General features: G+C 53.1%; 1 protein-coding gene across 2 annotated transcripts in view; it reads right to left on the reverse strand.

The window, feature by feature from the left end:
- Nucleotides 1-22,759, reverse strand: part of BDKRB2 (bradykinin receptor B2) — a 30,487-nt gene extending 7,728 nt beyond the window's left edge. The window contains exon 1 of one of the 2 annotated variants that reach the window (XM_026515354.4): nucleotides 22,164-22,759. The gene's annotated coding sequence lies outside the window, so the exon portion shown is untranslated. The remainder of the gene's footprint in view (nucleotides 1-22,163) is intronic. The other variant, XM_026515355.4, reaches the window with a different exon arrangement.
- Between the last annotated feature and the right edge of the window lie 1,791 nt (nucleotides 22,760-24,550).

Below are 24,550 nucleotides of genomic sequence, written 5' to 3' on the forward strand. Positions count from 1 at the left end.
GTGGAGGCCGGGAGATGGGTTAGCAGGTGCTGCCCATTCATCTGGGGGCAGTATGATGGAGACTGGAGAGGGCGAATCCCAGGGGTGTTTAGAGAGGAAAGCTGACATGCCTGGCGTAAGACTGGCTAGGGAGAGGCTGGGGATGAGGGTGAGCAGCGTGTCAAGGACCAGCCCCCCCCACCCCTGCCTACGGGTGCTCCTATCTCCTATGAAGGGAAGAGGCAGAGGGGGCTAACTTGGAGAGAGCATCATGTGTGTAGACTGGCCCTTGTTAAGTGCCAGTGGGGGTGGAAGTAGCTGTTGGTCCCAGAGTGGGTCTGGAGCTCAGGGGAGAGGCCCTGGCTGGAGGATCTCCAGGGACTTCAAGCCTAAGGAGAAAGGCAGGTGGGGAGAGCAGTTCCAACCCTTTGTGGTGGTGGGTGCTCCGGTGAGCTCTCAGGTGCTGAGAGATGTGAGCCTTTCTGCACAGCAGGGCTCTCGCTGACAAAGCCTCCCTCCATCCCTCATCCCTTTACTCTGTACAGCTGGCCCTTGCACCGCACAGCTTCCAACGGCAAGGGTTCACTCATGCGGATGTTTTCCAGTACATATGGTACCATCCTGTAAATGTATTCTCTCTTCCTGATGCTTTTTTTTTTTTAAAGATTTTATTTATTTATTTGACAGACATAGAGACAGCCAGCGAGAGAGGGAACACAAGCAGGGGGAGTGGGAGAGGAAGAAGCAGGCTCATAGCAGAGGAGCCTGATGTGGGGCTCGATCCCAGAACGCTGGGATCACTCCCTGAGCCAAAGGCAGACGCTTAACCGCTGTGCCACCCAGGCGCCCCTTCCTGATGCTTTTCTTAATAACCTTTTCTCTTCCTTAGCTCCCTTTATTGTAAGAGGATACCATATAGTACGTATACAAAGTCTGTGTTCATCGGCTGTTCATGTTATCGGGAAGGTCTCTGGTCAACAGTAGGGGATGGAGGCTTAGACCCCCACCTTCTGGTCCAGACCTCGAGCTCGCTCCCCGATCTCACGGGACCTCTTGTTCCTGTCCCAGAAGGGTGTGAATGGCTGGGTGCCTGGGTGTACATGCGTGTGAACATGTGTAGCCATGGGTCTGCCCTGCCTCAGGTTCCAGCCCCTTCTTAGCGAGAGCAGCCTGTGCGAACAGCAGGCACACAGGCTTCCAGAAGCCAGCTCTCCGAAATCATTTGTGGGGCGTGGAGGTAAGGCAGTGGACTGTTCAGGAAATAGGAGCACATTAGGAAAAGAAGAGACTGAGTTGGTAAGGGAGAAATGAGGCAGAAGACATTTGATTCACATCTGGGAAATGTTTTGGCAAACCCTAAGCTGAGTGGAGGCCAGGATTTGGGACTCCCCAGGGGGAACAACGGGCAGCCAAGTGTTGCTGATCCTTTGGGGGGTGCGATCTGGCGAGGGGAAGAAAGACCTCGTAGATTGCCTTTTTGGGAGGCCCTCCCTGGCCCCCACGAAGAAAATTCAGCTGGAGGTCAGAGGTGGTGTATTTGAATCATTCATCCCTCCGTGCTGCTTGCTGAGAAAGAGCAGGTGAGCTCCCTCTGCCCCATGGGGCTCCCTCTCCTGCTGAGGGACCTGAGCCTGGCACAGGCCTCCCTTTTCCACGGGGACAGTGACAGGCGCACAGGCGACTCAGGGCCTCCAGCTCTGTCACCCTGGGGAGTGCCCAGCATTTCCCCACTGCCCTGTCTACCTGCCGGAGTGCTCCCGGATCTGGCCAGCTGATCCTTATTGACGGCTAATGGCTGTAAACATTGCTCTCATTTTCAAAGCAAAGCTGAGGGCTTCTCTCTTTCCAGTCCTGCAGAGAGAGGGATTTCAAGTCCAGAGAAGTTGGTCCTGTGGAGGCCTGGGTGTTGTTTCTCTGCCTCTGCTTTGGAGGCTCCCAGCGGAGGTCTGTGTGTGTGGGAGCTGCAGGCTGCTCCCCGCCACTCTCCCTGCAGCCTCCCCCACACCCGGGGGACCGCGCCAGGGGCTCTGCGCCCCCGCTTCCCAGGGACTTGGCCAGTGGGAGCACCAGCAGAGCCTGGAGGGAGGGAGAGCATGAAGATGGGGCATCGGCTCCCATTTCCCTGCCTCGGGGCCTCAGTGGCTGAGGTCACAGCTCCTATCAGGGGCCCTTTCCACCTCCCTGGCCAGGATTCCAGAGACGACTACCTCGACCGCCTCATCTTGCTCAGTTCTCAGGGAGGGAGAACTCCTAGCCCCGAGGCCCAGGTGGCACCCCCACACGCTGTCCACACTCTGTAAACAGACCCCCTGTCAAAAATCTCTCCATATTACCCGGTGTGAATGTGCCTTCTCTGTCCTCCTGGGACCCTGTGGCGTATACCCTGGGATTATAAAATCCGAAGTCAGAAAGGGATTAGAAGGAATATGGGAGGGAGCATGGATGGGAGGCACCTTGGCGACGAGGGCGGGGCGGGGCCAGGGCCGGGGGGGGGGGGGGGGGGGCGGTCATGGTGGTGGTGGCCAGGAGTGCGGCACTCTCTGTCACCCTGAAGGAGCCCCTTGTCCCCCCCCCCCCATGTTGCGGTCAGTCCCCTGCAACAGGGCTGGAGCAGCGCCAGGAGGCGGGGATGACTCTGCAGCTGGGCTTCCCCTCCTGCCTCAAACGGGTGCTTCAGAACGCACATCCCACGTCCTGATTCACTTGTTCTGCATCTGCCTCCGAATCCTGGCCAAGAAGACTCGCTTCAAAAATATGTCCCTTTGCTGAATCACATCAATACCGGCTGTCCGCTCCGCAGGAGCAAATGCCACTGGAGTCTCCGAGGGAGCCCGTTCTGGCTTCCCAGGAAGCCGTGTCTGAGGGGCTCTGAGGCTGGGGCCGCCCCCAAACGCACAGCGTCCCTTTCTCCAGGACCAACCTTCCACTCGTATGGGGCCCCCAACCTTGCAGCCAACTCCGGGCATCGCTTCGTGGCTGCAGTGAGGGGTGTGGGCCCTTCGGTGCGGAGCCCTGTAGCGTGTGCTCATTCCGCCTGACGGGCCAGGCCCGTGTGGCTTCAACACCTGTCTGGGATCTGTACCCCGCTTTCGACAAAGAGGGCGGGCCCCGTGCCTGAGTCTAGCCAGACCCCAAGAGTGTTGTTCATAGTCCACTGTATTTATTTTTTGCAGGTTGTTTTCATGACGGATGATAGTCAGTTTCCATTTAATAAAGTTGGTGATAGGCAGTCACAGGTCAAAAGTAAGTGTTAGAGAAGCAGGGGTATAGGGGGCTCAGGGGTGGCGGAGACAGCACGCGGAATGACCAAATTTGGGAAAACACCCCCAAAGCACCTAGCTAGACACTTGTGGCCCATGATGAGGGGGGCTGCCTGGCAGCTAGGCTGTGGGAGCAGACGTCGGACCTGGAATTGGGTCCTCCTCCCCTGGCTTGTTACCTGGGGGTCGGTATAAAGACAGCCGCCCCCCCAGGGCCGCGGCGTGAGCTGGATGAGTCAGTATGTGTCAGTACATGCACACGGCACCTGGGCAATACGTTCTAGAACGTGAGCTGACCTTCCTGCCCCAGCAAGGGGGCTGGTCTGCTTCAGCCACACAATGGGTTGTGGGATTTAGGAGACCCTTCTCAGGACACCCAGGCTCCGTTTTCAGACCCTGACTCCTCAGCTGGGTGGAGAGAGATAAGCGTGTGGCTAGGACGTGACTGGCCGTGGATGCAGGGAAACCACGAGGGTGCAGTTCTAGCTCCCATGGGAGCCGGAGCGCGGGTGTTCTCCTTTTGCCTCGTGTGTGTGCGTGGTGTATATGTGTGTGGTGTGTGTGTGTGATTGTGTGTGTGGTGTGTATGTATGTGGTGTGTGTGCGTGTGTGTGTGTGGTGTGGGGGGTGGTCTGTGTGTGGTCTGTGTGTGGTGCGTTCGTGTGGCCATCGAGCCCGTTGTATTCAGTACCCCACGAGGGGACGCTCCGTCAACTTTGCACTCTCCGCTGTGCCTGCACTGATCTGCGCGTTCGGATCTCTTGAAAAACACTTGCTCCGTGAATGAGTGGAATCCCTCAGACCACCCAGCAATTTGGAGGCAAGGCCAGGGCCAGAGAGAAGCGAGGTCTCTTGAGTCACATCGTGGAGCCCTCTCCCGGACACCTCCCCAGAACAGATGCTTTCCTCTACACTCTCATTTCCACGAGTACCCGTAGGGTGCTGTTTATAGCCGGTCACCAGGGAATAGTTGGGGCCGCAGTAAACATTGGAGTGGCGGGGGAGGAGGGGCTCCTGCGCCTCATTGGCCTCAGCAGCCCGGGAGAAGCGTGTGTGGCCTGGGCACATAGTTTCCAAGGGACCCGTTTCTCCTTTGCCCTGAAAAAAGGTCAAAGCCGTGTCTGGGGAAGGATGGGGTTCTGGGAAGTCAACCCCCATTCTAGGAACTCCTAGAGAGCAGAATCAGAAGGCCCAGTTCCATCACTTGGGCTCTCCTGGCATTTGCACACTTTACGGGCCTGGGATGTTTTGGAAACATTTGCAGAGACGGCAAGAGAAGCCGGGGGCCCCGGGCCGCACTGAGCTCTGCAGCAAAGGGTAGAGCGCGCTGGCCCGACTCTGCACTCTGCTCGCCTTCGGACGCCCCGGGCCTGGCTCAGTCTTTATCTTTTGCTTATTATTGGCAGCTTATTCTGCTCAGCATGTTTTCCTTCCTTCCCCCACATTGGGTTTTGAAGTTTTCATGATCGGGCAACGTCATCCAACAACCTAACACCAATCCTTCCCCTAAAAAAAATCCCACCCTCCCTTTTTGTTTTATAAGATAATATAAACACAGTGAACAGCCATTTAAACATGTTCAGGTCTCCCAGAGTTCTATCCCTATGCATATCCACATGCAAGCATCCTTTCCTCTCCTGTGGTTTTACATGGAATATCATATCAAAGGAATTTTTTCCATGTTGTTCCGTGGTTGTCATAATGACACCTTTCAGAAAAGCATTGCATTTGTTTATCGTTATTGATGAAACCATTCCTTTATTCTAATCCCTTGTCATGGGATACATTTTCCTAGTGCCTGTGCAATGGAATAAAGGGAAACCTCATTTAAAATGGGGTCAGTTTGGGGCACCTGGGTGGCTCAGTTGGTTAAGCACCTGACTCTGGATTTTGGCTTAGGTCATGATCTCAGGGTCGTGAGATCAAGCCCCGCGTCAGGCTTGGTGCTCAGTGGGGAGACTGCTTAAGATTCTCTCTCTCTCCCTCTCCCTTTGCCCCCTCCCCACCGCTCTAAAAAAAAAATTAAAAAATAAAATGGGACCACTTTACCCAAAGGATACAAAAATACAGATTTAAAGGAACATACACACCCTGATGTTTATAGCAACATTATCAAAATAATCAAACTATGGAAAGAGCCCAAATGTCCATTGACTGATGAATGGGTAAAGAAGATATGAGATATATATATAGATATATACACACACACATATATATCACATCATATATATATGACGGACTATTACTCAGCCATCAAAAAGAATGAAATCTTGCCATTTGCAGTGATGTGGATGGAACCAGAGGGAATTATGCTGAGTGAAATAAGCCAGTCATAGTCAAATACTGTGTGATTTCACACACATCTGGAATTTAGGGAACAAACAGATGAACATATGGGAAGGAAAAAAAGAGAGAGATCGGGAAGCAAGCCATAAGAGACTCTCAACAATAAAGAACAAAGTGAGGGTTGCTGGAGGGGAAGCGGGTGGGGGATGGGCTAGATGGGGGATGGGTATCAAGGAGGGCACTTTTTAGGATGAGCCCTGGGTATTATGTGTAAGTGATGAATCATTAAATTCTATACCTGAACCCAATTTTACCATATGTGTTAGCTAACTAGAATTTAAATAAAAACCTGAAAAAAAATAAAATAAATATTTTTCCAAATAAAACAAAATTAAAAAAAAAAAAAAACGCAAAATGGGGTTGGGAGGCCAGCAGGGGGAGCTCTCACACCACACACTCCCCGTAGCGCTTTACAGACCCAGCAGAAGACATGAGCGCGGAAAGAAGCTTGTGCCTTAGGACCCCAGCAGAAAGAAGGAAGATTCTTTTCTTGCCCAGCAATAGCCCAGCCAATGAGAGATGGTCACAGCTCAGCCAGTGAGAAACCACTGCGCTTGGAACTCCCAGTTTACTCCAACAGGCTTTTTGTTTACAACAGCCCCTCGCAAGTTTGCCCTTCTCTCTGTAAAAGAGCCTTTCTCTTCTTGGTTCTCTTCACTTGCCCAAGGTTTTGCTGTAGCTTGTGTGTCCCAAATTGCAACTCTCTGCTATTCTCAGATAAACCATTTTGCTGGTAAAGCCACCGACAGTCTTATTTTTAAGGTCAACATGCCCCAGCCACGTTGCCCCCCCTCCTGTTCCCCCAGGACATTTGCTATGCTCCCACCTCTTTGCCTTTGCTCCCCCTTTTGGGTGTGGGGGTGGCTGCAGCCTGTGGGGATGGCAAGGGCAGTCCAGCTGGCTGCGTGAAGGAAGGTTGGGGAATCAGCAGTCCCTGCGCTTTTGGTTTGGGGCTTGAGCAGGGAGTTTGATGAGTGTATATGGAGGAGCAGCCCCGGTGTGTGTGCGTGTGTGTGCCCGCGTGTGTGCACGCATGAGAATGTGGAAGAGCACAGGCTGGGTACCTGGAGATGTCCCCAAGGGGTTGGAATGACTAGGGATGGGAGTTTCACGGCCGAGATCCAACCAGGTCAGAATCCCGGCATCAACACGTACTAGCTGTGTATAACCTTGGACAAGCAGCTGAACCCCTCCAGCTTTTTCATCCATCGAATGGGCATGTTAATAGCACTTACTTTGTAGTGTTTCTGGGAGATAAAGGAGGTTAATGGTTGCAAAGTGCTTAGAACAACTCGACACATATTCAATGCTCCATCAAGTCAGCGTTCCCTTCCTCTCCGCCCTATGTCAGGTTACTGCAATTTTATTGGAGGAAAGAATTTTCCTTAAAAGGAAAATGTTCAACCTACCCCCACCGTCTTTTACAGAAGGGAAAACTGAGGCCCAGAGAAGTGATGAGATGTCTAAAGTCACACAGCAAGTAAGTGCCGGCCTGTGACAAGAGCTGAGGCCTTGCCTGTCTCCTGATGGAGTGGCCTTTTAGGGGTCTGGTGCAGGCCAGAGGCAGTCAGGGTTCTGGAGGCAGTCACAGGACTGGGGCCATTGGGGACAGAGCCCGAGGATCTGTCTTAATTGATGCATGGGATTCTTGTACCAAACCTATTCCTCCTTTCTTCTTCCTTTCACCCCTGGAAACTCTTCCTAGGTTAATCTGACAGGATCCTGGAATATTAGGGTGGGCAGGGCTTTCGAGCATTTCATCAGACCCGCTCACATTATGGAAGCGGTCACGGATGCCCAGAGATGGTGGGCATTTTCCCAGGACACACAGCCAGCTAGTGGCTGCACTCAGCCATGAAGCCAGGTCCTGGAATCCTGGTACCCAGACTCTCTGTTCGTTCGTTCTTTCGTTCTTTCTTTCTTTCTTTCTTTCTTTCTTTCTTTCTTTCTTTCTTTCTTTCTTTTAATCATCCCACAGCTGTCCTCATCCACATGGAAGAAAGAGCTGGGTGCTAATATTGTCTGATTGTGAACATGTTTAAAACCCCCCAACCTCACACCCCTAGCCCGTGCAACGGTGTGGCGGGCAGACACCAGACCTAAGAGCAGCCACTTTTGTGTAATTATAACAGTGTCCTTTCCACTCCCCAAAAGTTCCAGGGTTGCTGTCACGAGCATGTAAATAATTTATAAAGGGAGGAAATAGAAATCCTTGCAAGAGAGCCTTGCAAGAAAGGAAGGCTGTGGGTCCGGAGGGAGTGTTTTCCAGAAAAGCAATTCCCCTGGAAAGGCTCCGGTTTGGGTGTGCTGAAAACACTCATTTCTTCTGCAGACTCTCTGGCTCCCTGAGGGTCCTGGTGGCCCAAGGGTGGCAGTGGGCCTGCTGGGGTGGGAGGAGAGGGCAGCTGGCCAGGGGCCTTAGCCACCTTGGCCACTAGCCTGGTTCCTCTGCCACAAGCACGCGTGTACCGTGACTGTCTTCCCACGCAGCGGGTTTACAAAACGAGGGGGAGGAAGACAAAATAAACAGAGACTTGGAGCCAGCTGTAGAGAAAAAACCAACACTTGTGGCACGAAGTGGTTCGGGTCCTGCTGAAGGTGCGTGCGAGAGGAACAGTGGAGAACACCCAGTTTGGGGCAGGTGGAGTTTTGTGCCTTCCTGCACACCGTGACGTCTGAGGTCTCCGTTCCGAAGGGACGTGTTCTATTGCGCCTTCGTTTCCTGCTCATTTGTGCATTCAATGCACTTCTATTCCCCATGCAATCGTCAGGTTCAGTGTGAGATATGGGGGCGGGGGAGGAGCGCAGACACACTGGGCAGGACCAAAAGAACGTGGACATCAAGCCACGCCTTAGTGCCATCCCTCAAGGACCATCTCCTGTCTCTGTCGCTGAGCACCAGATGTGACCTTGGATCAATGCCTTGCCATCTCTGGGACTTCATTTCCACGATTACAATAAGCAGATGTAATAGATGGTTCTGGAGACCTCTGTACAACCATGTCCCTAAAGAGGAAATGGGCTGCCACAGGGAAACATGCAAGCTGGGGGAGGGGGACCAGCACAGTGCTGTTTCAGGGTCTCATGCTCTCACTTGCTGGCATCCAAAGCCATTTATGGAGATGGATGGAATGAGTCAATCTTAGCAAGCTCCCCTTTACCAGGAAGCATGCCTCCCTGCTTGCCTGCCTCGGAGGACCCCGGGGCCCTGCCTGCCAGGCCTGCCCGAGACAAAGCCACAGTCAAGTCTGAGCCTGGCTCCAGCACTGGGACTCTGGCTCTCTGCCCAGTTCTGCGTTGGGAGGTGGAGCCTGTTGGAACCCAGGGAGTCAACCTTCAGAATTAATCCCAGAGCCCCAGGTTCAGCCTGTGTGATACCTTTTCTAGAAAGGAGTGGAAGGGGAGCATATTTCTTAGTGTTGATCTGCAAAGGAATAGACCTTGAGTCTCCCAAGACCTGAGAAGCAGAGAGGATGGGAAAAGTTGGCCCTGAGTCCCCAGCACAGGTATTGATATCATGGACATTGGCAAACCGGGTGTCTTGGTTTTGTCCGGCTGATGGCCTGCGGCAGGAGACCTAGTCCCTAGGGTACATGGGGATAGCCTCCCATAGAAAGGGGATTGTGAAGACTGATAACGGTGCGTAAAGCACCTGCAAAATAAATGTTTTTTCTTTGCACATTTCAAGGCCCATTATAGATCATCTTCTGCAGCATAGGGACTATGTTACTTCCCTATTTCATAGATGAGCAAACAGAGGCCCAGCTAGCACGGTGGAGCTGCCGGGATTGGAATGCAGGCAGAGCCCCAGGTTTGTCTTTCTGTTTTTCTTTTTTAGCTTATTGTTACGGATAACTTTGAAAATATACACAAACGGACAGGCTACCATCATGAAACTCTCCGTATGTATCCCCCAGCTTCCGTAAGCGCCAACTCACGGTCAATCTTGTTTCTACACCAGAACCCACCCCACCTCTCCTGTGAGATTTAAAGCCAGTCTCCCATGCCTACCCTTTATTCCGTAGTATTTCAGGGGGCGTCTCTAACAGATAAGGACTCTTTTCAAGAAGCGTCCCCCCAGACCCATGATCACATTTATAAGAAATCAACAGTAATATACTAGCATCAACTCTCCAGGTGGTGGTCCAATTTCTGCCGGACCCAGATGTCATATATATTTTTCAAGTTATTTTTTCTTCTCTCTTTTTTTTTTAAGTAGGTTCAGCACCCAACGTGGGACTCAAACTCACCACCCTGAGATCAAGAGTCACCTGCTCTACCCGCTGGGCCAGCCAGGCGCCCCCAGTTATTTCCTTGAATCAGAACCCAACGTACTTTACATATTGCATTGGTTGATATGTTCCTTATGTTTCTTTGAATTTGGAGGTTTTCCTGACATTTTTCCCTCTGCTTTCACTTCCTTTCAGTTCACTTCCTCATGAATCCTGAGTGTTCGTTCTTTGGTGTCCCACAGCCTAGAGCAGTGCTTTTTAAGTTATTCTAAATTTTCTAGTAGCCACATTAAAAACAAACAAACAACACCAGAAAAAGAAGCAGACTGAATTAATTTTAGTACCATATTTTTAAGCCAGTATATCTAAAATATCATTTTGATACGTGATCAATAAACTCTTGTTTGTTTATACATCACTCGTTCCATGAATTTGTGCTCGCTTCCTGGGGGCCAGCCACCAGGACATACGCTAGCCTCAGTTAGTAGGGTTTACTGTGATTGCCAAGCAGTGCTCCAAGGGCTTTCCATGAATTAATTGAGGAAATCCACAACCACCTTAGATGGACGTCTACTATTTCCCACAGTTGGGAAAGAGAGGCCAGAGTCACACAGTGAGGGCCTAGCAGAGCTGGGATTCGAACCCTGACACCTCGCTGCACGGTCTCTCTTTATAGTGTCACTGTACGGTAAACTAGAGCCAGCATGTGCCCTCGGGGATCTCCCAGGGGGTTGGAGTATGCCTAAGGGTGCAGCATGGGAGGCTTCCTGGAGGAAGTGATCGGCTGATCACTTCAGCACCCACACCAGCTGACCTCAACCATAGAGCTTTCGTGTATAGATCTCACCTTCACGGCTTTTGCACTAGGGTCCCTGACCAGCTAAAGAGCAGGGTGTTGTCAGGGTGTGACTGACACCGTCACTCTGGAGAGCTTGGGGGCTTCCCTGAATTGGGAGGCAGAGAGTCAGGGGGCTGAGGCGGCCACGCAGGAGAGCTGGTGGCATCAGAGGGGGGGGAGGAGATGGACAGATGGGAGATGCCCGACAGGATGGACTCCAGAGGGGGTGAAGTGTGGATGACCAGGGCGGGTCAGTGGCCTTGAGGGGGCTTGGAGAGGGAGGCTGGGAGCGTGGGAGGGGGGTCTCCTGTGGTACCTCCACCTGCAGGATCGAGGTGACCCCTTACCTCCCAGAAGGCAGGCGTGAGCAAAACCTTAATGGTTTCTTTTGCTCCTGCCTCTGTGTCTCCTGATGCAAAGTTCGGTCAGCTTCCAGCTGTCTGTCTGTCCTGGTCAGGAAAGCGTGTGCCTGAGAAAATGCCCCCGCACTCATCCTGAGCTGCCCCAGGGACCGACTCACAGGCCGGCTGGCCAGTCCCCAGCGTGGGGTGGACTCCCAGTGAACACTTGCTCAGGAAATACTCCTGCCGTTCCCTCGGACTTGCGCAGGACGGCTTGCGGGCGGTAGAGCGACTCCTGCTGTCCTGTCCTTCGTCCTTGGGACACCCGTCCCGATGAGGGTGGTGAGCTTGTCCAGCCAACTGAGGGGAGCCAGAGGCAGGGGTGCGGCGTGCCAGTGAATGTTACCAGCTGGCTCTTGGGGGCGGCAGGGATGGGGTGGGGGAAGCCTCATTTGTAGCCTTTGCAGATTTGTGTGGTGAAATCAGGGCTGATTTCAAGCCCGACGTGATGTGTCGATGAGCTCGCAAGGTTCCTAACAGTGTCGTCATCGGCTCTGGGCCTGCTGGGCCCCAGACGCCTCGGTCAGAGATCTACCTCTCTGCCTCCCTGCCCACTTTCCCCATTCCAACTCCTATTCATCCATCGGATCCAGCTTCATGCCACCTCCTCCAGGAGGCCTTCGGAGACCTGGCTGAGCTGTCCCTGCAGAGAGGCTCCCAGCCCCTATGTGCTCATTACGTCTGAGCACACTGTGTACACAGCTCCCTTACTGCCTCTCTCCCTGCCGGGTCAGTGTGGGTGTGTATGGGGGGGATACAACGGCAGGAGGTGTATCTGCCTTCCCCTCCACTGGACCCCCACCTCCGGCCACTGGCCGTGGCCCATAGCAGGCGCTTGGGGTTTAGGTGTCAGAAGGGCAGATGAGGATGAGGAAGGTGACGTTGACAGCAAATGCGTGTACCATCTGCCGGTCGCCCGCTCTGCTCTGAGCACATAACACATAGTAACTCATTTAACCCTCACAACACTGCTAGATCGGCATTGACGGCCCCATTTTACAGATGAAGAAACTGAGCCTCAGCAGTTTGGTGGCAGAGCCAGGCCTGGGATGCTGTATAAAAGTGCTCTCGTGTCCTTGGGTTCCCACCGGGCCTGTAAGAAGTGGGGGGGTGTGTGTGTGGCTCATAGTATTGTCTTCATTTTAATAAACAGCAAAACAGGCTCAGATCTCTCTCTCACACACACACATGCTATTCCTTTTCTTTACACCCATCCCGACTGCCATCTGGTCAGTCCCTTGAGCACAGGACAGGGTTCTTGCTTCTCTGAATGCCTGGTCCTGTTAGTGCTCAGCCGACCGAATCTTTGCCCAATTGCATTGCTCTTTGTAGTAGTGAGTTTCCCGTCACTGGAGGTGTTCAAGTAAAGTCTGGGCAGGGTTTTTGGTGTATTTGGACCAAGGTTCCTTAAATCCTACAGATAGAAGCCCTACAACTACCTATAGCTGTCTAAGCCAATGCCACGGTCCTGTCACTCCTTGGCCTTTCCGGTTTGAGACATATATGAAATTCGTATGTTGCAAAGGTCCTAGGGCTGTCAACTCTAAGTCAGGTGATTCACAGACCTGAGCTCCTTAATTCTCCAAGCAACACTGTGAGAGGCTTACCCCGGGTGCGATGCCACCTGATTTTTGCGTGAAAAATGAACTTTAGAGAGGTCACCACCCCCAGAAGACCCCCCAGCTACAAAGATGCAGAGGACGGCCTGAGACCAAGGTCTGCATTTATTCTAACCCACTGGGCTGCCTTCTGCTTGAGGCGGGGGTGGACTGGGGCAGGGTGGAGAAGGGGGTCGAACATCAGAACACTGTTATGTCTTCCTGTAACCCTGCTAAGGAGCCGTGGTCTGCCCAGGGCTCTGAGACCTTTGCAGACCCTGCTGGGCAGGTGGGGGGGCGGTGCAGGACCCCATGGTTTCTCATTTCTGGTGCTGAGGCAGGTGGAAAATTGCCACTTCCTGAGCCAGGATCGAGGAGAATTTCTGACACGCACAAGCCTGTCTCGTCCCTTGTGTTTTCCAGTTTGGGGACTAGAACCGAAAGCCTCTGAGACGCCCCGCCTGGCCCATTGCGAGTCTGTGCCAGGCAGAGGCCGTTTCCAAACTCACCCTCTCACACGCTCTGCTCTGAAGCCTGCCGCAGGAGAAACAGGGGCCACGGTCCTGTGTCCCTGCTCACTGCCTGGTCCCTTAGCCTGGCTGAGACTCAGTTTCCTTACCGGGAAAATGGGGTTGGTTTTTAATAAGTTCTCAGTAAGGATTGCTATTAGTAAGCGTTTTCATCTGATGCAATGCCAGACCCCCCATCTCCAGGGTCTGGCTGCCTGGCTCCGATTCCTGGAGGCACCCACCGCGGCCAATACAGCATAAAAACAATCTGATTTGCAAGCGTTTAATGGGCCGGTCTCAGACTGAGACAGGTGTGGCTTGGGTATCTTCTCTGAATATAGTTAGGCTGGAGAGGGTGAGTGGATCCCAAACCCGTCACTAGAAAATTCAATTGGGATAATTCATTGAAACAAATCAAGAACCTAAAAAAAAAAAAAATCCCTTTCCTGTTTGCTTGGCATTTCTGAAAAGAATCAAAAGAACAGGAAAAGCTCCATGCATTTAGAGGAGGAAAATAAGAAAAACCAAAATATTTAGGACCAGGAAATCGGTTATATATATTTAAAATGATGCTTCAGGGATACCTGGGTGGCTCAGTTGGTTAAACGACCCACTCTTGGTTTTGGCTCAGGTCGTGATCTCAGGGTCGTGAGGTTGAGCCCCGCGTGGGGCGCCCCACTCAGCAGGGAGTCTGCGTGAGGTTCTCTCTCTGCCTCTCCCATTTCTCCTCCCGCTCGTGCTCTCTCTCTTTCTCTCTCTCTCAAATAAATAAATAAATCTTTAGGAAAAATGATGCTCCAAACGGTTCACCAAAAAAAAAAAAAAAAAAAAAGTACTTCTGATATCATGTAAAGCAGAAAAAAAAAAGCAGAGCACTAAATTGTACACACAACATTTGAATATAGGCAAAATACTGAATTATTAACTGACGGTGTTTGTCTTTGAGTCTGGGATCATTTTCTTTATTTGTTGTAGTAACCTCCAATTTTTCTATGAAGGAGATACATGACTTTTGTAATGAAGATATTTAAATTAAGCTAAGTGCTTTCTCCTATTTTTCAAAACATAGGGAATGAATTATGGGTTAGGTTGTGTAAGGAAGAAAATCAGCCAACTTGTGTTCAAAGGAAAAGATTTGCTTACATAAAAACTGATAAAGATGCAATCCTGTTTTCATTTAAAATGAAATGTCTAAAGTATTTATGAACTGTTTCTCCAGTGTTTCCTGTTTACCCAGCCCCAGCTCTGAGCAGGTGGTCAGCAGGCTTCTCAAACCCAGGGAAAAGTACCCGGATGAGTTGCTGCTGAGGGAGTTTCTGGGAAGCTGCGGTTTTCTCCCGGTCGTAAGCCCTCAGTGTCAGAGGACTCGGACTGATTTCCTGAATTTGGGGTCCCCGTGGCAGAAGCCAATCGTCTCCCAACTTCTGTTCTAGATTTTGATTAATGCCTCTGTTGCCTGGGTTATGTCTCTGAGTAATTTTTTCCATGACAGTTGCAGGGATGGCATATTTTGTGAGCCTTCAAGATTTGAGCATGTCTTTCTGCTACTTTTGCTCATGGAGGACCGTTCGGGATCACAGCCTGTTTCCCTCCTGAATCTATAGGGGTTCCTCTGCTGGGGAGCTGGCGTGTTTGTTGCCGCAGAATACCTGAGGCCAGATTGATTTTCCTTCGTTTGTAGGCTGCTTGCCGCTTTCCCCTGTTCCCCCGCCTCTGTGTTGTTGGTTTTTTTTTTTTTTCAATTTTAAGATTTTATTTATTTATGTGTCAGAGAGAGAGCACAAGCAGAGGGAGCAGCAGGCAGAGGGAGAGGGAGAAGCAGGCTCCCCACTGAGCAAGGAGCCGGATGTGGGGCTTGATCCCAGGACCCCAGGGTCATGACCTGAGCTGAAAGCAGACGCTTAACCGACTGAGCCACCCAGGCATCCGACCTTCCCTCTCCAGCCTCTGGTGTATTCAACTGCGTCCCCTGGCTGCCCTAGGTCCGGCCAGCTGGGACACGTGAGGCCTATTTGCCTGGGTCCCCCACTGGTAGGGCAAGGAGCTTTATCTCCCACGTGCAGGACGTGGTGGGGAGCCAGTGGATCACCCCTGGCACCCAGGACCTCATTACGCCTCGGCTCCCTTTCCTGCCTCAGGAATAATCGTCATTTCCACTGTCTTCAGATGTAAGGGTTTTTCTGTGTGGTGACTGCCCCCGGGGGCTCCCCCTCCCTGCCCCTCAGCCACAGCTACCACCGTCCAAACAGACTCTCAGAAGAAGTTCCCCAGGCCATTTGCAAGGAAAATCTCCATGGCTCATTCTTATTCTTACAGTAAACATGGGTCCACGGCCAGGGACATGCAAGGTGTCGCCGTCAGGACTGTTAGCGCCCAGCTGGGGCTTCTGGATTACGTCCCACTGTGGGAAGCACCCAGGCTAGGGGGGGGGGGCGGCCCCTCTCTTGATACCGTTGCTTATCCGGGGAAGCACGATGTCCTCATGGGAAGTACCAGACCAGGTCCCAACCTAGCTTGGCCTCTGACTCGCTCTGTTTTAGCTCTGAAGACTTTTCCTTGACTCTCGAGTGGGGAGAGCAGCCCTGCTTAGTGGGGTCATCAGAGGGAACACTGGTGACAGTGCTGGGTGGGAAGGGAACCCAGAGGTGGGGCTGAGATGACTTCAGGTGGCACTGTGTGTGTGTGATACGTGTGTTTGTGGGGTGTGTGTGTGGTGTGTGTAGTATTGTGTGTGTGTCCGTGGGGTGTATAGTGTGTGTGTGTGCATGTGTGTGTGGTGTATAGTGTGTGTGTGTCTGTGTATCTGTTGGTGGTGACAGAGGCCCAGGGAAGGCAGAATGGAGACCCTGCCTTTGGCTCTGGATCTGAGATGCTTGGGAACAAGCCATGTGTGTGACTGTCCCGGGTCCTCTGGGGATGACACCAGGGGCTCCAGAAGCAGAGTGCTGTGTGAGAGTTTCTTGGGCCCTCGACTGTCTCTCCCACCAGGCTCTGTGGACCTTGGGGGCGGGTGTCTGAGCTGGAGCCCCGATCAGTAAGGCAAGGACAGGGGGAATGTGGCGTCACGTGGCCATCTGCACACACCGTTCTGTTCTTTCAGCCGCACAGCGGCTGTGGACCGTGGGCTTTACACCCCAATAGGGCGAGAAAGGAGAGGCTCCGAGAAGTCCAGGACTCGCCCTGCGTCTCTCAGCCACCGAATGGCCACGCCTGGGTCAGAACGCTGGGCTGCGGGCCAACAGGCCAGTATCCCCCTATCCCGCCCCTGGCCCAGGACCGCAGCCGACTGGAGGCCGCTTTCGGGGAAGCCTGCTCTCAGTGTCCAGACGGACCTTCAAAGAAGTCGACTTTGCAGAGACGTAGGCCTGTGAATGGCTGCCGTGGGACTGCTGGGAAGGGACCCTCTTAGGGGCCTGAGGCTCAGGGCTGCTGGGCTGACACGCGCTCTCTCACCGGTGCCCCAGAGCCTTTAGGGTGTGGGGGGGCTGGCTTGCACGGTGAGGCTCACAAGAGATTAGCCTGGAAACTCACCTAAATACCAGTCTGTAGTGACAAAGACGTCTCCTCGGGACACCTGCTCTCTCTTGGCGGCCAGAGCCACAGAGGTTCCAGAGCTTAATGGCTGTGGCTTCTGACAGCCAGGTGCCTCTGACTGTCACTGCAGAGACTGCTGTCCCCAGGCCCGGCTGAGCCTACCCCGGTGTAGGCCCTACCAGCCAGGAGGGTGCCGCGGGGTCTGGTTCTGGGTCACCCTGTGCCCCGCAGCTCTGCTCCGTGCTAGTCTAAGAAAGTCCTTTCTCCCAGCTTAGTTCTGCCAGATTATGACCATTTTTTAAAATCTGAAGCATCCTTTTAAAACAGTTATGAAGCTTCAAAATTACCTTACAACCAAACTTGCTAGCCACACCTTAGACTTTAGATGGTTTCGATCACACTAATTCACGGATCACGCTGATTTTTTCTATAACATCTTCCCCTTTCTTGGATTATTTGATGGGATTAATTTCTCATTCGGCTGGAATGAGCATACAAGTAAAAAAAAAAAATTTTTTTCCAGAAAAATACTCCTCCCCAGAGTCTGAGCACGACAAGCTGTTTTTGGGTCCCCAGCAGCATCCTGGTGCCCAACACAGAGCCCCCACCCAGCAGATGCACAGTGTATGCACTTCCTCAAAAACTCACAGAATTACCAGAGGGCCGGCCTGTGCCCCCACCCTGGGGTCCCTCCTGTTCCCTCGATGCCTCTTCCCTGCACTGGCTTCTGGGTGCCTGTGCCAATGTGTAATTGTCCCCTCCCTTCCTCTGCAGGACAGACTCAGGCTGTGGAGAGTGGGCATCTTGGAGGACTTTGTCTCCTTATTTCCACTTTATTTTCTTTCTTTCTTTTTTTAAATATATATTGAAATTCTGCAAAGAGGTATGCCTGCTTGCGATAAGAATTTCAAAGAGTAGGAAAGTGTATACATGACCAGGAAGCCTGCCTCCTGGCTCTGGCCCCGCCCCCAGCATCCTCCAGAAGCAAGTGCTCCCTCTGGTTTCCCCCGGCTCCTTCCAGACCTCTTCTGAGTGTGTAGAGCATGGTATGGGTACCCGTTGTTGTAGGAGGAGAATGGACCCGTCCCGGACGCACAGTCGCCCTGTTGCGTTTAACAAGCCAGCCCCCCACTTCAAAGGCACCAGACATGGCAGGCAGTTCCTGGTTCCTTTTAGGAGATTTCCGATTCTATGATTATTTGTAGATGACTGAACCAAAGCTAGGAGAGGTTAAGGGGTTGTCCTGGGTCACACGGCTGGGGAGGAGTGGGGGTGGGATTCAGTCTCTGCGATGGCTTCAGAGCTAGGAGGGAGCGAGGCTTTGCTGCCATGGGGGTCTACTGCCCGCCTGCCCCAATTCATTTGAGTCCCCTGCTTCCCACTGTTTCAGTTACCACGAGTGATCTGTGCAGACTGCCTTGTCCGCAGGCCTTTGCCCCTGCCGAGCCCACCTGTGCCAGGTGGAGGCACCCGGCTTTTCCTCTCCCCTCCATGTTCTTGCATTCTAGCCATTCATTTCTGGACATTTCCGGTCAGAAGAGAGCCCAGAGGCCCCTTCTCCCACCCCCACTTTACTAGCTGACACTTAACAACATCCCCTAGGGGTCCTACCAGGACCTCCTCAGGGTTGTTCCCCTCAGAAAGCCCTTTGCTCAGGCAGTTTGTCTCCCAAATGTGGACATGGGTCCACCTGTTTCAAAGTCCCGGGAGCTGGTAGGAGTTAAAGTCCCGGGAGGGGGCCCTGGTGTCTGCAGGAGGCCGGAGGAGGGAGCCAACCTCCACATATGACAGGATGCACAGCAACGTCTGGAAATGGCTAGTCCTTCCCTGTGACACAATGCCCACGCCGGAGTGTGGTCGTTCAGGGAACCCTCAGGAAAGAGGAGACGCGGAGTCATGGGTATAGATCAGCACAATGACAACCACTGAAGTGACATGCACTCTACAGTTCACAGCATCCTGGGGGATGTCAGGGACAGATAACGCCGATTTTCAAATGCGGCCCCGTGAGGCCCAGAGAAGCGAGGTGACTGCTCTGAGGTCTCTCTGCTGTCTGGTGAGTTTGGATTGGGGTCTGGAAGCCGGTTGTCTGTGCCCCACCTGCCAGCATTCCCCAGGCCCCAGACATCAGGAAGCCCATAGGCATTGGGGGTGGGGGACCGGAAACCTAAAGTTTGAGCCCTGAAGGGAAGTATGATGGGGCTCCTGTTGTCACCACCCAAGGATGCGTTGCCTGGGAACCTGGGCGCGTGGTGCTGGGGGCCCTTTTCCCTGGGAATCCCCAAGACGCAGTGGCCCCATTGCAGAGCAAAGACAGCACCTCTGATAGCCCCAGACCCTGTTCTTACCCCCCCCCCCCCCGGTAAGCCGTCCCTCTGCTAGGCGGGCACCTGCAGTGAGCCTGATGCCTGCTTACAGCCCACCGACACCATCAGAGTTAAGCCTCGCCGTGGTCCTCACAAACAGGAGTGGAGATCCCCATTGCACCGTGGAGAAAGCAGGCTCAGAGAGCCCTAACCGGTAAACAGTCAGGATTTGAACCCACAGCTCATGTGTGTTCCAGTGCTTTGCGCTGTGATGATTTGGTGGGGGGGGGGGCTCATATTTTTCTAGCTTCCAATAGCCTCCAGATCCCACTGGGATGACAGAGTCAAAGAAGTAGCTGACTGTTTGGGTTTGTAGGAGAAAGTATGTCTTGGTGAAGGAGCTGAGGATAGTTAGCTCAGAGAAGGCCTGCGAGGACTAGAATGCATACACTCCAGCTCCAAGAAATAGAAAGTGGACCATTGGGGCGCCTGGGTGGCGCAGTCGTTAAGCGTCTGCCTTCGGCTCAGGGCGTGATCCCGGCGTTATGGGATCGAGCCCCACATCAGGCTCCTCCACTGGGAGCCTGCTTCTTCCTCTCCCACTCCCCCTGCTCGTGTTCCCTCTCTCGCTGGCTGTCTCTCTCTCTCTGTTAAATAAATAAATAAAATCTTTAAAAAAAAAAAAAAGTGGACCATTGCTCATTGGGACAGGAGTCTAGCTCCAGCCTAAGGAGGGACTTTTTAACGGTAGAACACTCCTGAGACGGAGCGGGCTGGCTGGTGAAGTAGTGAGCTCCCTGTCCCTGGAAGTATGTACACTAAGAAAGATACTCACAGGTCAGGGGGTTCCCGGACAGGGTGGGTGTTGGGAGGGATGCACTTGGGGGTCAAATCTTAGCAGGTTCGGATCATTTGACTCATGGTCTTGAGATATTCTACGTGCCTTCTGAATTCTCAAAACAGCACACAGATCTGCTTCGTGTTCCTTTTTTTTTTTTTTTTTTTTTAAGTAGGCTCAATTTTTTTTAGGGCAGTTTTAGGTTCACAGAAAAATTGAGCAGAAAGTACGGAGACTTCCCAGAGGCTCCCTGCCCCCTCTCACCCACAGCCTCCCCCATGATCAACATCCCCCACCAGAGGGGTGCATTTCCTGCAGTGAATACCTTCATTGGCACATCGTTATCACGCAAAGTCCGTGGGGCTCCTTTGTACACTCTGTGGGTTTGGACAAATGTGTGATGACGTGTACCCACCACTACAGCCTCATAAAAGCGGTTTTGCTGCCCTAAACATCCTCTGTGCTCTGCCTATTCACCCCTCCCCACCCCGACCCCCAGCAGGTACTGATCTTTTTTACAATCCCCATAGTTTTGCCTTTTCCAGAATGTCGTACCCTTGAAATCCTCCAGTACGTAGCTTTTTCAGATGGGCGTCTGTCACGTAGGAATTCTACCCATCCATCATCCATCTGCTCATTCGGCAGGTAGTGACCGGAGCCTGCGTTATGCTGAGCACGGTTCTCCGTGCAGGGGAGGCAGCCGTGAACCGAGAGAGGAGAGCCCTGCTTTCATTCTGAAAACCAGTCCCTCTGGCCCGCTCTGAACTGCAGGCCAGGCCAGACGCTGTCACTGTGTTAGCCGAGACCACGTAGCACGGCTATTTCCCCTGTGTGGTCCCTGCTTGGCCGGCATCTCTCAAATGTGGTCTAATCCCAAGTCCTTAGACCACCACCCCCCTGCCCCCAGACTCAGGCAGTCATCTGAACCTTCCCCTGTGTGTAAGTGACAGAGCCAGAGTCCCAAAGAGGCTGAGGCATCCCCTGACCTGAGCAAAGGGCTTGGGGGAGGTGATGTCCCCGCTCTGAGACTGTTTCTTCACCTCTACCCAGAGGGGCTTGGAGCACAGGATCGCAGGGATTTTGTGAGTTTAGGGCAGGGCTGGAATGGGGCCCTAGGCTTTTGCCTGTGGGGATGGCATGGGAGCCTTCTTGTTTTCAATGTTTTACCCAAACCTCTTTCCCTGGCTGTTCCCCAGACCTGCCTGCCTTCAACCCCACGCAAGGGGAAATGGCACACTCTTTCCTCAAGCTTGTGGGGCTCTCTGTCACCCCGTGGCTGCCAGGGCCTGGAAGGACACAGAATGACTTTCCTCCAGAGAAGAGGCAGTGCCCTCTGGGGTCGCTCACCCTGGCCCCGGCCCAAGCCCTTTTCTCTCTTACAGAAGAAATTCAAGGGGGTTGGGCCAGGGCCCCCCACCGCCCCACACCTGGGCCAGAGCTCCCACTTCCTGTGTGCAGGAGCCACAGACAGCCCGTGACTCAGGGAGGCACATTCGAACCTGCCCGCCCAAGCAACGCCCACTGCCCACCCAACCCAGGCTCATGTAACCACCTGCCCTTGGCAGCCCTCCTGGAGCCCCACTGCAGCTGTGGTGGCAGGCACACAGGCTGGCATGAGCCCATGCCTACCCTTCCACCTCCCTGCCAAGTCATCTCCACGCTCAGGAAACAGGGAAAAAAAATAATTTGCTCAAAAATGTTACGCAGGGAATAAGAGCAGAGCTGGGACTCCAACCCGTGCAAAGCCCAGGCTCTGAATGGGTGTCCAGGTTTATCCCTCAGCCCTGGACAGCCAGGACCAGGACCAGGACCAGGACCGGGACCGAGGGGCTTTAAGCCTGCCTGAGTTCCCACCGCCTCCCTGCACATCACATTTACAGACCCTCTCCTCTGCCCTCTGATTTAACCCCCTCCACCCCGAGGGCCAGCTAGCAGGGTACTTTGCAGACAGAGAGACTGTGAGGCTCAGAGAGGTTAAGCAACTTGTCCAGGGTCACACGGGGCCCATGAACAGCACAGCTGTGAGTTAAAAGCCGGATTCCAGAGTCTAAACCCCACACCCATCCCTGCTTGCCCCTTGTTGCTGAAGTCCGAGGCAGCTACCCAGAGTCCATAAAAATCAAATCATTAAATTGTTCACGCAAATACACACATGACTGTCTCGATTCAGGGAGAAGACAAACCTGGAACAAACAAGATAATTCCTCCGGCTGGGAGCCCTTCTTGTTACTTGTTAGGACTGGGAAAGGAAGGGAACTTCTCCGCAGGACCTGAGGGGACTTTACCCCCAACCCCAGGGAAATTAGCCCCTGGGACACTCACCTGCCGGCTCTCTCTTTGTGCTGGGACCTCCTGTCCTCCTGGCAATGGTGAGGCGACTGGACCAGACCCTACCCGGGACCCCCGTTGTCCAGAGCAAGCCACGCGGGTACCTCGGGCGCTCCCTCGGTCCAGTAGGGCTGCCTGATGTCCTCACCCCTCCTAGGAGCCGCCAGAGCCGCCAGAGCCCGCGCTGAAGTGGTGGAGGGAACAGCTCATCTTTCAAGGGCTGGGTGGTGATGTCACCGCCCTCCTGGGCACTTCCTCCCTCCACCTCCAGCCCAGCCCAGCGCTCCTGCCCGGTGACCGGGCCAGTCCGGCCACAGTTTTTAGAACCCACGCCTGCAGAGGCCAGGCGGGGTGGCTGTGGTCACCCAGGGCTCTTCCTGCCCCCTGAGCCTTGAGAGCTCAGGGAGCCACATGGAAGATTTCCAGGTTAGCCCAAGGAATATTCTATTGTAGGCTGGCTGCCGTTTAGAGCCACAGGGTGGTAAATGTATCCAGTGCTCAAAATCGGCAGTCCTGGATCCCCGTCCCCTCACTCCCTGCCTCAGGGCCTCGGGAAAGTGGCTTACCCTCTCTGAGTGGGGAGATGGAGCGGAGATCGTGACAAGTGTCAGAGGGGGTGTGGTGAGTGTTCATGACAGCCCTGACCCATCTATAACTTATGCTCTGTGTCAGGCATTTTTCTAAGCACCTAAATGGATGAACTCAGCTGATCCTCGCAGGAACCCAGGCAGACTGGCTCCAAAGTCTGTGATCTGAACCGCTGTACGATCCCCTTTCTCAATTACATGCAATCATGGATGTGAAAAGTGGATTGCTTTGCAGGTGACTCCTAAAAACCAGCATTCCTCCTTCTGGCACGGCGGTAGACAGCTGGCACCCTCTGTAAGTGATAAGTTTGTCTAATACAACATTTATCTCTTCTCATTACTTCCCTCACGTGACTGCTGTGATGTCTGAGTTTCAGTGTAAACAGTCCGCCTGCCTCCCAAGTGGTAGAAACATGGCAACTACTTCGGAGAAGGAGCGCCTTTCCCTGTCTTGTTTTCTGGCAACACGTGAGGCTTGTGCCCCCCCAGATCACCCCCCCACCCGGTCTGGGCATGTTTGGCAATGGTTTCCTCCCACTTCCACACGGATTGGTTTTCTTGGCTTTACTCCGGAGACCTGGAGACTTACGGATGTTAGCACTTAACCATTTCCAGCAGCTTCAAAGCCGGCAAGTTCAGGGCCTTTCCAATGTATGTATTTTTAAGGTAAAACCTTTCCCTCCAAAGAGATCAGATAAAGTGGAATGGGAAATAAATAAGAGGGTCAGAACCCCTTTCCCTGTTACCTTCTCTGAAGCACGTCTACAAATAGTGATCCAGTTCCACTCTGTCCTCGTAGAGATAGGGAAACTGAGTCCCAGGAAGGTGTATTGGGATCTGGGCCTGACGTGGCTGTGGACTGGTTGCATAGACTCGAGTCAAGTCCCTCCCGGGCCAGGTGCCTCGAATGACTCTCCAGAGTACTGGCCTGTCCCACCACATTAGGCCTCCTTAACTTGAGAGTTCTCGCTCTCCGTGTGGAGACGGGGCTCTGGGGAGAGGCTGCACGGGGCCCACTAAGTGGGTGTGCAGAATTGTGCGTGTGTGCCTTTCCTGGGGGAGAGGATCTGTTGCCTTCCTCAGGTCCGGAAGACCAAAGCATGTTGGGACCCATCAGCGCAGAGACTTCTCGAAGTCCCCAGCTGGTACATTCTCAGGTTCCAGGTCTATGGGATAAAAATCCTTAATTATCTGAATGCACTCTTGATGCTTCTGTAAATACTATTGACTGAGAGAGCTCCAAAAGGCATCTGTCCGTCTACACCCTTTTCCATATACCCCAATAATGTAGGTTTTTTAAAATAAAGATTTTATTTATTTATTTGAGAGAGAGAGAGAAAGAGTGCACGCTAGCATCAGCGGGAGGGGGAGAGGCAGAAGGAGAGGGAGAAGCGGGCTCCCGCTGAGCAGAGAGCTCAATGACGTTGATGTAGGGCTCGATCTCAGGACCCCAAGATCATGACCTGAGCCAAAGGCAGAGGCTTAATCAAGTGAGCCACCCAAGCGCCCTGGAATGTAGTTTTTGAACAATACCGTCTTGATCCACTTTTGAAGTTCTGGTTGGAGGCTGGTCAGTTTTTGTTAGCAGTTAAGTTCACGTTCCAACACTTCCCTTGCTGGGCTCTCACACTCGGGGCCACTATGTACCTAATCCCCCTGGGGCCAGGTACCGGATAACTGTGGACAGCCCCCATACCCTGGAACTTGGGGAAACTTATTCAAATTAGCCAATCCACAGGGAGCCTGGGAATCGTAACTAAGCCCGCCCTGCTGGCCACAAGTAAGCTGCTCCTT

The sequence above is a fragment of the Ursus arctos genome, unplaced genomic scaffold (assembly GCF_023065955.2).
Source record: "Ursus arctos isolate Adak ecotype North America unplaced genomic scaffold, UrsArc2.0 scaffold_25, whole genome shotgun sequence".
NCBI lineage: Eukaryota > Metazoa > Chordata > Mammalia > Carnivora > Ursidae > Ursus > Ursus arctos.